We start from the raw sequence: 11,752 nt of genomic DNA, 5'->3' as shown, positions 1-11,752 counted from the left end.
TGTTATAAAAGTTTTATAAAGCTCTACTTGTAATTAGGAAAAATGCCGGAAAAAAAGTATAAAATTGATTGATTGATTGATAAAAACAGAGGAGGAATTATGGCTATGACAATAGAAAGTAGAAAGAAGATACCCCGTGTTGAAAGCAAAAAGTATTTAAAAACAAAAAAAAATATAAATACACTGTTAATCATAAAAAAATGTATGATTCGAAAAATTATTTTGAAATCTTGTAAAACTTAATATATTTTTTTTTGGTTTTTTAAAGTTAAAGTTTTATTTACTTACAGTAACGACCAAAAGTATTGGCACAGTGAATTTTTCGCAATATAGGCAAAGTATTTTTAGAAAAATTCCAAGTATGCAGTTTAATAATCCATTCAATTTTAGTTTATCAAAGTGCAAGTTTGAAGGTGCTTGAAAATCTGAATATAAAATTGCAAATTAGTATGCAGATTTGTTGAATTTTCCTGAGTTTTGCACAAAGTTTACACATTGATTTTTATGTGTTTTACTGTAGTATGAACTATGTTTTTATAAAAAATTATCGGAAATAAATTAAAAACTTTGCATATACGTAATGCGAAAATTTACTGTGCCAAAACTTTTGTTCAACACTGTACATATAAAAAAATACATACAGTAACTTCTCCCGTTACAATAGTAAAAAATATATAATTTGCTTTGTAGTGCAATCTTGCGGTTCTTTACATAAAAAATAGATATCAGAAATTAATTTTTCGTATCAATAAACTCCCAAGCACAGGTGTGGATTAAAAAAAAACATCCGTAACACTTTAATAAATATTAATCTGCATACTTTATCAATTCGTCGGAATATTTTTTTTAAGTATGTTACCGCATAACTTTGGACTACGTTATCCGTTTTCTATAATTCTTTTTTAAAGGAAAGGTGGTTCCTCAGAGGTAGTCTCCTACTAATTGAGTGTAGATCCTATAATTGGGCCTTGAAGAAAATAACGGTACTCTTAAATTTGTATATGAGAATTGAAGTCGGTTTTCTTTTTTGTTTAAAGTTTACTCCAGTGTCCACAGCTTCTATAAAAGAATCGTAGGCCATATTTTTTTGTTAGTTCAATTGTGGAACATTTGTATGAACTGCTTCGGCTAATACTTCGGCTTTTGTTCTCTTTTTATATCGAGGCTAAGTGCATTGTTTGATGGGGTGATATCATTGCCAAACATGATAGTACTTTGTTTGCCACCAATAAACACTAACTTGACGGAGGACAGTATTCCACATTGATGTGAGCCTCAAAAGCTTTGAATAATATTTGCGAGTATGGCGTTTAGTTTTTACCGCTCAGGTAGGTGGCAGGCCTATAGAAAATATTTCTTAATCAATAATTTTTCAAATACTTTTCGTTAAACACCTATATTATAATACATACTTTATCTTATTAACTTAATTGAATTAAATTTTCGAAATTGGTGGCAACTCGACTCAAAAATATTTTCAGTAGTAAGCCTTCTTAAACCTTTTTAACTTGATACCCATATTGCAATATTTAATTTATCTAACCAATTTAATTTAATTAAATTTTGAAACAGGTGGCAATACCCCCTCAAAAATATTTTCGCCTGTAAGCCTTCATATCCTCTTTCTTTTGACACCCATATTGCAATATCTACTTTATGTCATTAATTTACTTGTACTGAAATTTTTAAACAGGTGGCAACTCTCTACTTTTTTCTGGTTTTAACCATCCGGATAGTATAAAAAAACAAACCAAAAAAAATAAAAATATTCAAATTGGTCAAGTCGTTTTCGAGTCTTAGCGAGGCTAACGGACAGCAATTCATTTTTATATATAACATATCTTCTTTTAAAAATGCGCTGGCTCGAAATTGACTTTAGAGCTATGGTCTGGAGGAATTTTTTTCTTAGAATTTTATGAAGAATCCGAATATGCTAGGAACAATGTCGAAAAAATCGATCCATACAAATTGACCCGCCCTAACGTATATATATTTTTATATAAAGCATTTTATAATTACTACTAGTATTTACCATTACAAAACGTTTTTCAATATAAAGTGGGTACCACTATCATTTTTGCGCAAAATTGGCGTTTCTAATTAAAACATTAGAAAAACTGAATTTGAATTGATATATTTAAACAAGGTTGTACTTATGTACATACATGTACCTCCATTTTTTTGATAGCCTAAAGTGCTTTATTTGATTAACAAATTTTTTGCGAATTTATGATTGAACCATATACATACATATATATATATATGTTTTTCCATTTCTCTTTTTTAGCGCTAATTAACGAAAAAAATAAAATTTTCGAATTTATGATTGAAACATGTACATACATATATGTACTTCTATTTCGCAATTTTTCTAGCACTGAGTGCTTCATTTGATTAACAAAATAAAGCAAATTTTTTTTTTTTCGAAATTGAATTGACATAATTGAACTAAAAGTTCTGAAGTGTATATGCTTTTATTACTCCATTTTTCTAGCATTAAAGGATTTATCTGATTAACAAAAAAAAAACTTTCGAAATTGAATCTATAAAACCAAACTAAAATTGGCGATTACGCACATATGTATGTACTTTTCTTGCTAAATTTTTCTAGCTTTAAGTGATTTATTTGATTAATAAAAAAACAATTTTTTTTGAAATTGAATTTACAAAAGCAAACTAAAGTTTCGCAGTTATGCACATACATACATATATATGTATATGTACACCAATTTACCATTAAGGTACTTCATTTACTTCATGTAATTACATGAAATTCAAAGCCATCAACTAAAAATTTTAAATCCAAATAGAGCCTATAAAAATTAAATTTAAACGAATATTTCCAAAAAAAAGGGAAACCAACAAGTTTTCAAAGAAATGAATTTTTAAAAAATATATAAAACTGAAATTTTCAAGTATCTACCTAGATATAAGTGACGCTTCTCAACAACATTAAACTTTACTAGCTTTAAGTGATTCAATATAAGTTCCTTTTTCAACAATATTAAAAATTACTAGCTGTAAGTGACTCAATACAATTTTTCCCGATCGATTTAATTGCTTTATCTTTTTTTCTAAAAATACAACTTGCTGAATTTATCGAAAGTTAATACAAAACCATATAATGATGTACATGTGTACCAAAATTTAAATATTCGACAATCTTTGAAATCTTTTGAAATACATTATAAAAACATTAAAGAAAAAAGCTAACTTTTAATTTGCATGTGAATTTGCACGATAAAAACCTACTCCTTTTGCATATGAAATACTCCCAGCCTCTTTGCATGAAAATTTCAGCGGATTGAGGACCATAAGGACGTAACTCAATACAGTTTGTAAACTTTACTTTTCTTTTTTTTTAACTCGGTGAACGAAAGTTAGCAGAAGTAATTTTTCTTGTTTTTTATTAAACTTAACGTGTTATGACCAAATCTGACGAAGAGTTTAAAGAAAATTATTCAGAATTTTTAAAAATTACGACGCGAATTTTGCAAAATCGTCCTCTTTCGACAAATGCAACAAAACTTAACGAGTATAGAGATTCACTTATAAGTTCGTACAATAAAGTTTTATTACACGTCAAGGGTCATAGCGAATAGTGTGAGTTTAGTGAAGTACGGGTAAAGTTAACACGTTGCAAGGATATTTGAAGCAAGTGTTTTATAAAATTGAATTCTCAGATTAAAATTCCAATAGAGCCTCCAGCATTAAGATTTAGCTAACTCTGATAGCGAAGAAGAGTACTCCGACGCAAAATCACAAGCTTCAGTGAGTTTTGCCATTAAAAGAAGCGCTTCGCTTCCAAGCACAATAGATTCGCTAAGTGTACTAGAGATTCGATATTGTCACGAGAAGTTAGTGCGTGCAGATGTGTTTTTCTTGGCTCCGTTTATTAATTTCTTTTCGTCTATGTCTTCGCACAAAAATATCTGCATGGACTGCAGTGGTGGTATTAATACTGTTGCTGATGTCTCTTGCAAAATCTGTGAATCTAAATTTCACAAAAACTGTGCAAAACTGGAATTAATTGATTCTCTGGATATTTTCATCAAAAACAAGAACATTGTTTTTATCTGCAATAACTGTTTGAAAGTGTCAAAAAATCTCTTTGCTATGATATCACTCTTATCTAACGAGATCAATTTGTTAAAGTACAAGTTGGAAGAGTTTTCGCGAAACAACATTCCGCAAACAAATGCATCTAAGCGTTTACCAACTGCTAAACATGCCAACAGTGCATATAATCTACGCTCACAAAATGTTGCTTTTGTTAACACAAATGAAAGTGCATCGCCTGCTGTCAGTGAATCTCCGACCAACGGCATATCATGTGCTAACGTTTCTGATGCTATGGGTGCTGTTGTTGTTCCAGCTGATGGTATGCACTCTGCTATTTCTCTCACTTCGAATGGCATTGGCGCTGTTGCTGGTTGCCCTTCGGCTGTTACTCTCTCGAACTCTTCTACTTCAGTTCAGTCTGCCGTCTCTCCTCTTCCGCTTGATGCTGATAATCAGTCTGTTGCTGCCGTTTCCGACTTTTCTGCTGGTACTCATTCTGCCATGGCTGATGGCGACTTATCAAAGTGGACTACTATACAAAACAAGAAATCTGTTAAATCCAAGAACATTGTTAGTGGGCGTAATCTGTCTACGGAACTTGCTGTTATTGTAAAAAAAGTGGCTGGATATCTCTGCATTTAAACCTTCTGTTACTGCAGATAATGTTATCGATTTTATTGTGAAACATTTCGGCATTCCAAGTAAACACCTCTCTTGCTTAAAGCTTGTTAAAAAAGATACCTCTCTTGATAATTTACAAAGTGTAAATTTTAAGTTAGGTGTGTCTAGTGTATATTATAGTAAACTCTTAGATGAAAATTTATGGCCAGTAGGAATTAATGTTCGTGTATTTCGCTTTTTTCAAAAGGAATAGGCTTAATTCCAAAAGTGCAACCATAAGTGATATTTTTTCTTCTAATAAGTTAAATAAATTAAATGTTTATTATCAAAATATGTCTGGTATGCGCACTAAAACTAAAGATGTGTGTTTTAGCTACGTCCCGCTGTGAGTTTGATGTTTATGTACTTGTCGAAATCTGGCTCGATACGGAATTTTTTTATCACAATTTATTCGAAACCTATCGCAAAGATCGTGACTCATTTAAAACGGGCCTGTGCAGAGGGGGAGGTGTTTTGATTGCTATAAAACGCTCATTACGCTCTTCAGTTGTGCAACTGATGAATAACGATTCTCTACTCGATCAATTGTGCGTGTGTATTTACGGCAACTTTGGTAAAATTTTCTTTTGTGTTTCGTATATCCTGCCAAGTAGTGTTGAATCTTTATATGATGCTCATGTACAAAATATTTTAAGTATCTTTGAAAATAATGAGGTTAGTCATTTTTGCATACTCGGTGATTTTAACCTTAACAAAATTGTTTGGTCTGATTTGCTTAATACTAATATACTTACGCCAACTAATATTAATCATTCCCATGAGATTAATTTACTAGATAGGCTCTTTGGAGGCAACCTCATTCAAATAAACTCGCTGTTTAATAAGTTAAACAATATCTTAGATCTCGTCTTTGTTGATGAAAATCTAGGTTTTCACTTAAGAGAATGCGAATTCCCACTTGGTAATTCCGATATACATCATGTCCCACTTTCGATATCTTTAGAATTTTTAAACTTAAGTCCAGTTTCCCTCGATGAAGCGCGAACCTTTGATTTTAGAGGTGCGAATTTTGATGACCTAAACACCAGAATTTTCGAAATTGACTGGAATCTGCTTTTTATTTCGAAAAATGTCTCTCAGTGCTTTGATATTTTTCTAACTAATATTTTCGAATTATTTCGTAGCAGTTTTCCTCTTCGGGTCGCTAGAATTCATAAACTACCCTGGTACACCAAAGACCTAAAGAAATTGAAGAATCAAAGGAACAAGTACTTTTATCTGTACAAATCCACTTATGATTGCACCTTCAAAGAACAATATATTCACTTTTCAACTCAATTTAATGCGCTTGACAAGCTTTTATACAACCAATATATTGCTCGTTATGAAGTTGAATTAAAATCAAATCCGAAAGCGTTTTGGAATTACGTTCGTTCAAAGAAAGGTCGCACAAATATCCCTACTTGTGTGACATTTGATGGAACGCATTCCCAATGTTTATCGGACACCGTAAACCTCTTTGCTGATTTCTTTAGGTCAAACTTCGTCCAAGATAGTACAATAGCCATAAACTTCAGTTGTCATGACTCTTCCCACGCTCTAGATTTTGGATCATTGTCTGTGTCTAAATTGGATGTTATCAATAGCATATCTTCTTTAAAGTCCTCAATGAAAAGTGATATAGATGGCCTCTCTTCATTTCTAGTTAAGGAATGCAGTGTTTCACTTTGTGTGCCCTTAAAATTTATATTTAATCTCTCCCTCGCTACCAGCGATTTTATTGACCGTTGGAAGGTTGCTTCTATTTCTCCGATTTTCAAATCTGGAAACAAGAATGATGTAAGAAACTACAGACCTATATCTAAACTCACCACTTGCTCAAAGCTTTTCGAAAAAGTGGTGAAAGATAAAATGTACTTCTTTGTTAAGGAATTAATTGATCCGCATCAACATGGCTTTGTCTGTGGGCGTTCTACAGTGACCAACTTGGCTGAATTCTCCCAATTTTGCATTTCTTCATTTAAAACTGGTTATCAAGTAGATATTGTATACACAGATTTTACAAAAGCTTTCGATACTGTTTCGCATAGTATATTGTTGTTAAAGCTGGAAAAGTTAGGTTTCCACTCAAACTTCCTTCTTTGGTTAAGGTCTTACCTCACTAATCGAATCTCATACGTCGAAATTAGTAATACTAAATCACATCCCTTTGTAGCCTCCTCAGGTGTGCCTCAGGGGAGCATTATTGGTCCGCTATTATTTGTGCTTTTTATTAACAACATTCGGGTCTGTTTTAACCATGGAAAATTTCTACTCTATGCAAATGATTTGAACATTTTCAGCAAAATTACCTGCCTATCTGATATTTCTTTATTACAACGTGATCTTAATAATCTATCCGACTGGAGTACCAGAAACAAGTTATCGCTTAATATCAGTAAATGTTACCACATGACCTTCGCTAAAATTATAAATCCAATCCCCTCTGCTTATTCCATTTCTAATGCTCGTCTTTCCGCTGTAAATGAGTTCTCCGATTTAGGTGTTGTTTTCGACTCAGGGTTCTCCTTTGTTAACCACATTAGTTTCATTATTCCTAAGGCCTACTCCAACTTGGGCTTTCTACGGCGTTATGCGTGGGACTTTAGGGATCCTTATACTAGGAAAACGCTTTATAATTCTCTAGTTAGGTCTAAGTTGGAGTATTCCTCAGTAATTTGGAATCCAATTTACTCTGTTTATTCCCAAAGGATCGAAAGAGTTCAACGTAGCTTTGTCCGTTTCGCTCTGCAATCTCTTCATTTTAATGAGCCCCTTCCATCTTATGAGGCCCGTTCTTTGTTAATAAATCTGAAATCTCTTGCCTCAAGGCGTATAATTCACTCACTTATGTTTATCGATGATATTGTCTGTGGTCTCATCAATTGTCCTGAACTACTGGAGCAGATTTGTTTTAATATTCCCCAAAGGGTATTGCATTTTCACTTTCCGTTGCGTGTTAAAATTTTCAAATCAAATTATTTAAATTATGCACCCATTACTAGGTCTCTTAATGAACTTAATAGAATTTTTAATAGTCTTGATCTTGATTTCGCCCATCCTAGATCTCTTTTTTTATCTAAGCTGGAATCTAATTACTTTTAATTGTATCTTTATAAATTATTTCTAAGTCTTTTTGTACCTCTAGTCTGTAAGGTTTTGTAACCATAGACTTAAATAAATAAATATGAAATATGAAATATGATTCCAGCTAGTGCAACTAGTTCACCTAATTTTTCAATTTATTCCAAAGTTTTGACAGAAATGGCCACAGCAGAGCAAAAGAAATCTTTTATAAGCCTTTGTGCTGCGATTATTAGGGAAAATTATAGTGGGGATCCGTTAGCGCTCTAGTCGTTTTTAGATAAAATTAGTTTGATTGAGGACTTAGCTGAAGAAAATTTGACCAGTACATTAATGGCATTTTTGAAATCCAAGTTAGAGGGCAAAGCCCGCGAATCCATACCTACACAAATAAGTTCTATTAGTGACATAAAATCTGCTCTACGCAATAGAATCAAACCTGACAACTCGAAAGTTGTGGCAGGGAAAATAGCGGCGTTACACGTTAACAACAACAATTATTCAGACTTTGCCAAACGCGTTGAAGAATTATCCGATTCACTTGAGCGGTCGTTAATTATAGAAGGAATGACTCAAGAAAAGGCTCACGAAATGGCGATTGAGCAAACTGTTAACGTGTGTCGTTTAAACGCCAGGTCTGACTTAGTAAAATCAATTTTAGCTTCAACAAAATTTTCAGATTATAAAGACGTAGTTGCAAAACTAATTGTAGAGCAGAATAATGAGTTGAAGGACCGACAGGTTTTAACTTTTCGATCGCGTGGAATCAATACGTTTAGAAATTCACGTGGTAGCTATCGTGGGACTAACCCAACTCGCAATTTTACTGGTTATAGAAATAACAGGTCATTTTCTTCTTCTAATAATAATAACTTTAATAGTTATAGCAGTCAAAGATATCGATACGCTAACGGGAACCGCTATAATAATAACAACAATGGTTCACGGGTTAATTCCAACAACAACACCAATAGGAACAATAATGCACGAACAGCAAACGGTAGGAGTAGGAATGCAAATGTCCGTGCTTTAAACGCTCATGCCCCTCAGGAGCGAACACTGGAGGAGCAGGATTTAAACAACTAAACGATTTTTCTATAGCAAAAAGCATTCCAATTACAAGTTTCCGGGTCTAATAAGTTATGTACATTTTTGGTCGACACACAAGCCGACATTTCTTTAATAAAAATTTCAAGTATTTCCAAAAATTTTCCAATTGATACGAATGATATTATCCGCATAACGGGCGTTACTTCGAATACTGTTGCTACTCTGGGTAAAATAACGACAAATTTGACTTTTTCGGACTTTTTTATAAAACACACGCTACATGTGGTTAACGACTTTAATATTCCAGCAGACGGCATATTGGGTAAAGACTTTTTAAAATTCAATAAATGCGTTATCAGCTACGCAAGCAATTGCATTTCCTTCTGGGTAGGTAATAAAAAAGTCGCGATTCCGATTCTTCACGGAACTGAAAGCGATACCCGCGTAATTCCTCCCAGATGCGAAGTTTTTCGTCTTTTTAATTTAGGAAATTCACCAGAACCACTTTTTGTGGAATCACAAGAAATCAATAACGGTGTATTCACAGCACGATGCATAATTAGTACAAGCAACCCAATCGTCAAAGTCATAAATACTACATACGATATAAAATACGTAAAGAACTGTAACATCCGGACTGAAAAACTTTCTAATTTCAATGTTTATTCTATAAATAAGACAAGAAACGAAGACAACCGGACAAAAGAACTGATTAACGTTTTGAAAAAACAAATTCCTAGTTACGCTGAAAGCAAATTACTTAACTTGTGCGTAGATTACGGAGACATATTTACACTTCCCGATGACAAAATGACGTTAAATAACTTTTACGAACAAAAACTACGTTTGACAGACAATAACCCAGTTTACATTAAAAATTACCGATTACCATATTCCCAGCGTGAAGAAATAAATCGGCAGGTTAACAAGTTATTAGAAAATGAATTAATCGAAGAAATTTGTTCGAATTATAATAGTCCTTTAATTGTCGTTCCAAAAAAGATACTAATGGTAAAAAACAAAACAATTGATTGCTGATAAGTTCCCTCTTGCGCGAGTAGACGACATTCTAGATAACCTTGGCCGAGCAAAATATTTCTCAACCTTTGACCTTTTTTCAGGGTTTCATCAAATCCCTTTACATATTGATTCACGTGACGTAACCTCTTTCAGTACGGACCGAAGAGCTTTTAGATGGAAAGTATTGCCGTTTGGGTTAAATGTCGCACCAAATTCATTTCTGCGTATGATGACAATCGCTTTTTCCGGTATTCCGCCCAATGTGGCATTTCTGTACGTTGACGATATAATCGTTATTGGATGTAGTGAATGACTTACCAATATGTTTCGCTTCGAAATCTTTCAACAAAGCAGAACAGAATAAACCGATCATCGAACTAGAACTTTTAGCTACATATATATTTTGCGATCAAGCAGTTTCGACCGTATGTTTACGGAACTCACTTTACGGTGAAATCTGACCATCGACCCTTAGTTTATCTCTTCAACATGAAGGACCCATCGTCAAGGCTTGCTAGAATACGCTTAGAACTGTCAGAATACGACTTTACAATTGAATATATAAAAGGAAAATCGAATGTAGGAGCGGACGCATTGTCACGGATTACAATGAATGAACTAAAAGACTCAACTAAACAAGTACTAGCGGTAAAAACAAGATCAATGACGAATAAAACACAATTAAAGTACGATAGTGAATGCAATGACAAAATTAAATTACAGGTTTATGACAAATTTTCATATGATTTCTCAAAGAAAATACCCCGGGTGAAAACAAATATAATATATGATAAAAATAATAAAATTTCAAATTTTCAAGTTTGTGCACATTTAAAACACAAAAAACTCGAGTTACTTAATTTTACGATTGTTAACGAAAAAACGAATTTCGATGAGTTACTTTCGCGGCTTGAAGTCGAAGCCAACAGTCGTAATATTAAGGCATTAGAATGGCCTAAAGAGGATTTATTTTTCCAATATTTTACAATTACGAACTTAAAAAACCGCGGAAATAAAATTTTAAAGAACTTACATATTATATTGACGGATCCAGTCGAAACTGTGACTGACGACGAAAAGAAACACCAATAAGTGGAGAACATTGTGGACTCAAAAGATTATATGCAAAAATCCGTAAAAAATATTGTTGGAAAAATATGGCCCGCGATATATCAAAATTTGTCAAGAATTGCAAGAAATGCTTACTAAACAAGCCAAAACCAAAAACAAAAGAAACCCTTGTTTTAACGCCAACACCTATCAAACCTTTTGAAATAGTGATAATTGATACAATAGGGCCTTTGCCAGAGTCAACAAGCGGTAACAAGTTCGCTGTTACTATGATTTGTGATCTGACAAAGTATCTGGTAACCGTTGCTGTTCCAGATAAAAGCGCCAAAACTATAGCCTCGTGCTATTTTTGAAAGTCACATACTAGTATACGGCATAATGAATTCAATCAGATCAGATTTAGGAACTGAATATAAAAAAGAAATATTTTCGGAACTATCAAAACTCTTAAAGATTGATCATAACTTTTTGACTGCACACCATCACGAAACAGTAGGCACAATTGAGCTAAATCATCGCGTTTTCAATGAATACTTACGTACATACCTAAATGAGACTATTTCAGACTGGGACACTTATCTTAAGTATTTTACCTTTTTGCATAATACTACTCCAAATTCTGTTTTTGACAACAAATTTACTCCATTCGAACTAGTTTTCGGAAAAACACCGACTTTACCGCAAGAATTTAAAAGGGAAAAAATGTATCCCATTTATAATGTTGAGAATTATGCAAAAGAGGTTAAATACCGGATGCAAAATTCACATGCAATAGCCAAAGAATTAATTAACAAACATAAAATCC

This window comes from Rhagoletis pomonella, unplaced genomic scaffold, assembly GCF_013731165.1.
Source record: "Rhagoletis pomonella isolate Grant_MI unplaced genomic scaffold, Rhpom_1.0 Rhpom_scaffold_00014, whole genome shotgun sequence".
NCBI lineage: Eukaryota > Metazoa > Arthropoda > Insecta > Diptera > Tephritidae > Rhagoletis > Rhagoletis pomonella.
Note: the sequence above shows the minus strand (reverse complement) of the source record.